Source organism: Trichosurus vulpecula, chromosome 1 (assembly GCF_011100635.1).
Source record: "Trichosurus vulpecula isolate mTriVul1 chromosome 1, mTriVul1.pri, whole genome shotgun sequence".
Taxonomy (NCBI): domain Eukaryota; kingdom Metazoa; phylum Chordata; class Mammalia; order Diprotodontia; family Phalangeridae; genus Trichosurus; species Trichosurus vulpecula.
Genome location: NC_050573.1, coordinates 70,061,719 through 70,066,376, shown reverse-complemented (window position 1 = coordinate 70,066,376; position 4,658 = coordinate 70,061,719).

Genomic DNA, 4,658 nt, shown 5'->3' with positions numbered 1-4,658 from the left:
TTCTGTAACTCAGGGCCACGTGCGGGATAGAGGAGCGCCGAGGCCAATGGAGAGAGAGGCTGGAGCGGAGCGGGCTAACGGGATTGGTTAGAGGAAGCAATGGAGGGGCGTGATCCAAGGCGTTGTGGGGGCGGGGGAGAGGAGAGGTGGGGGGCAGCCTGGGGTGAGGGGGTTATTAAAGGTAAAGGAGGGAGAGGGAGAGGGGAGCATCCTGGAATGAGGAGCGTAGGGCTGAGGAGAAGAGAAAGGGAGGGAGGACCCACACCTGGAGCTCTGGAGAAGGGAGTCCCCAGGCTGTGGAACAGAGGACCTAGGGCTCTGCAGGATGGAGACCCCCGCTCTGGAGTTCTAGCGAAGGGAACCCCAGGTCTGGAGCTCTAGAGCAGAGGACCCCAGGGGTCTGGAGGAGAGACCCCAGGTCTGGAGCTCTGGAACAGGGGACCCCAGGGCTCTGGAGGAGAGACCTCAGGTCTGGAGCTCTGGAGGAGAGCCCCCAGAGAGCCTTCTAGAGAGGGGAACTCCAGGTCTGGGGCTCTTGAGGAGGGGTATCCAGAGTGCTGGAGAAAAGGGAGTCAGGACTGGAGTTCTTTTTTTTAATAAGTGTTTCATCTTTTCCAATTACATGTAAAGACAGATTTCAACATTCATTTAAAAATTTGAGTTCCAAATTTTCTCCCTCCCCTCCTCCTTCCCTAAGACAGTAAGCAATTTGATAAAGGTTACATATGTGCAATCATGTAAAACATTTCCATTATCAGTCATGTTGTGAAGGAAGACACAGACCAAAAGAAAAAAATAAAGTAAAAAATAGTGTGCTTCGATTTGCATTCAAATTCCATCAGTTCTTTCTCTGGAGGTGGATGGCATTTTTCCTCATGAGTCCCTTGGAGTTGTCTTGGTTCACTGTATTGACAAAAATAGCTAAGTCATTCATAACTAATCATTATACAGTTTTGCTGTTACTGTGTACAATGGTCTCCTTGTTCTGCTGACTTCACGTTGCATCAGTTCATGTAAGTCCAGGTTTTTCTGAATCCTCCTGCTCATCCTTTCTAATATTGCATTACATTTATACACCACAATTTGTTCTGCCATTCCCCAGTTGATGGGCATTCCCTCAATTTCCAATTCTTTGCCACCACAAAAAAAGCTGCTATAAATATTTATGTGCAAGTAGGACTTTTTCCCCCCTTTTTTTTAAGCTCTTTGGGATACAGACCTAATAGTGGTATTGTTGGATCAAAGGGTTTGATTGCCCTTTGGGCATAGTTCCAAATTGCTCTCCAGAATGATTGGATCAGGTCACAATTCCACCAACAATGCATCAGTGTCAGGGCTGGAGTTCTTAAGAAGTAGAGGACACAGGCTATAATTCTGGAGAGGGAATAAGGGAAGAAAAGGTATAGGGCAGGGGTGGGGAAACTGGCCTCAAGGCCACAGGTGGCTCCCTAGGTCCTCAAGTGCTGCCTTTTGACCGAGTCCAAGTTTTACAGAATAACTCCTTTTATTAAGGGGATCTGTTTTGTGAAGTTTGTCAAAGGGCTGCACTTGAGGACCTAGAGGACATGTGGCCTCAAGGCCAAAGGTTCCCCACCCCAGGTATGGGGTATGAAAGACTACAGAACTCAAAGTTGGGATGAAACAAGAGCTATGAAGGTTTTGTGATAGAATAGGAATTAAGAGGACTAGAAAAATCACTCTACATTTTTATAGCTTTACTATAGGTCTACAAATTGTTTTCTTCACAAGAGCCAGATAACAAGTTAGGTAATATAACCATTATTGTCCCATAAGGTATGCAGAAGAAGGGAGCTAGGTAGCACAGTAGATAGAGTTCAGGCTCGAAGTCAGGAAGATTCATCTTCCTGAGTTCAAATGTGGCCTCACACACGTAATAGCTATATGACCCTGGGCAAGTCATTTAGCCCTGTTTGCCTCAGTTTCCTCAGCTGTAAAATGAGCTGGAGAAGGAAATGGCAGACCACTCCAATGTTTTTGCCAAGAAAACCCCAAATGGAGTCGTGGAGAGTAGGACACAACTGAAATGACTGAGCAGCAGCAATCCAGAAGAAGGCAACTAGGTTGGTGAGAGATCTGAAAACCCTGCCATATGAGTTCCATAGCTGAAGGAACTAAGGATGTTTTGCCTAAAGAGAGGACACGAAGGGCCTCATGGTGAAGAGGGCTTAGATTTATTCTGGTTGGTCCCAGAGGGCAGAAGTAGGAACAATAGGGGAGAAGTTGTAGAGGGGACAGATCTAGGTTCAGTGGAAGGGGAAAACTTACTAAAAATTAAAACTTTCCAAAAATAGAATAACCTACCTAGTTGGTTACCCATCCCTGGAAGTCTCCATGCATTGGCCTGATTACTGGACTCTGGGATATTGTGGGAGGAATCCCTGCTTCAGGTAAGCAGAGGACTAGACGGCCTCCGAAGAACCTTCTAGCTCTGAGATTCTCTGCATCTGTGAAAGGATGAGCAGCCATCATTATAAACTCCTGTATCTTATATGTAGTTTTATCTAAAACTAATAACTGGCATCAATAATTCCTAACCTTCTCCTTTTTAGAAGAAAAAATATATATTTTTGCTGTCTTTTGTCTTCATGTCATAATCACTTCAACCTGTCCCTTATAGTGAACCCTCCCTTATGACAAAAAAAAAAAAAGGGAAAACATCCAATACCATGACTGCATCTGACAGCCGATATAACATTCTGTCCCAGGAGTTCTTTGCCTCTCTGCTGTGAAGAGAGAAATACCCTTCATCTGTTCTTGTCATTCAGCCATTGATTTTTCAATTACTCAACACGCAACTTCCTTTTAGTGATCTTTTCATTTACAGCGTTGCAGTTCTTGTTAGTATCGTTTACCTGATTCTGCTTAGTTCACCCTGCATCATTTCATATAAATCTTCCCATGTTTCTTGAGTTTTTCATATTCATCATTTCTTACCAAACAGTAATAATGCATTGCCTTTATATAATGTAAGGGTTGGTTGGTTGGTTGGTTGGTTGGCTGTTTTTAGGCATTCCTGAATTGATAAGTACTCACTTTGTTTCCAGTTCTTTGCTACCACAAAGAAGTTTGCTATGAATACATTGATATATATACATGAGAACGTTGTTTCAGTCTTTGAATTACTATATCAGAACTTCGTTTCTGTCTTTGGCATCCTGGTGGGATGTGCCCAGTACTCATGGGGTTAAAAGGTTCAATCACTTTTCTTGCATAATTCCAATATGATATGTAGAATGGTTAGTTAGGCCATTTCACAGCAACTCCAAGAGTGCATCAAAGGGCTCATCTTCTTACCTCTTCATTAAAACAAACACACAAAAAACCCACAACCTTTTCCTATTTTGTCATTTCCCTGAAGGAAAGCTTCTCCATGAGGAGGGGGTAAAGCCAATGGTGAAAATATACAATGCTCATTGTAACTCCTATTTCTCTATGTTTTAAAGGTTACAGAGCTCTTTTCTGACAATAGCCTACATCTAGTACTTTTTTTTCTGTATCAGTACACTATCCTGTGGTAAGAAGAAATGAGGTCCTTAACTACTATAAGAAGAAAAAAGCCACTTATCTCTTCCTTCTCTGACTTTTTAATATTCTGTAGCCCTCTCACACACTTAGTACATTAGGGATACTTCTCAGAAGTTTTATTCTTCCACCAACCTCCCTCAATCTTTGCTAGATTATAAGTTCCCTGTGGGTAATTACAAAGTCTTACTTATCTTTGTAGCTGGCACAGCACCCAATGCAATACATTGTACATGGTCGGGTACTGTTGTGTCATGGGAGGCTTGTTAAGCATGGATGAAGTCAGCTTTTTACCTGACTTTAGCTTTTAACCCTGACTTGAACACTTAACAGCTGGTGACTGTGAGAAAATCATATTCATGACATGACCTTCACTTTCCTCATCCATAAAATAAAGAGGATAGTGTATACTATTCACTGGTTTATGAGGAAGGTGCTTTCCAAACCTTAAAGCACTATAGAAATAGTAGCTACTAGCAGGCATTTGAGAAATGTAAAGATTATTGTGTCTAATATGTGACAGGCATTAAAAATTCTACCGGGAAGATACAACATATATACAGATATATAAATACCAAAGTACTTTCAGGGGGAGAGAGTGCTAACAACTGGGGGAATCAGGAAAAAAATCTAGGGTAGGAGGTCACGCCTGAGCCATGCTTTGAAGGAAGCTAGATGGAGGTAAGGTATGTGCAGTCCAGACATAGAAGACAATCATGCAAAAGCATGGAGGTAGGAAATGGAATGTCTTGTATGAGGAACAGCAAATCAGTTTGACTAGAACAGAGAGCATGTAAAAAAATAAACAAACCCTGGAAAGATTGATAGGAGCCAGTTTGTGGAGGATTTTAAATACCAGGATGAGGCATTTGTATTTTACCCTAGTGATAGTAGATGGTATTTGTGGATTTTCGAGAAAGGAATGACATGGTAAATTAGGACCGCTCACTGCAGCAATTAATTAGAATGAGAGCTCTTGAAGTAAAGTATGCTTTAAAAAAAATGAGACTTGATCAGTTTCTCCAACTCATTTTTATTCCTTCATCTGGTAGTGAATGCTTCTCCAAATGAGTAATTCTTTGGTAACCGAGCATCTGCACTAGGGAAGGAAAAAA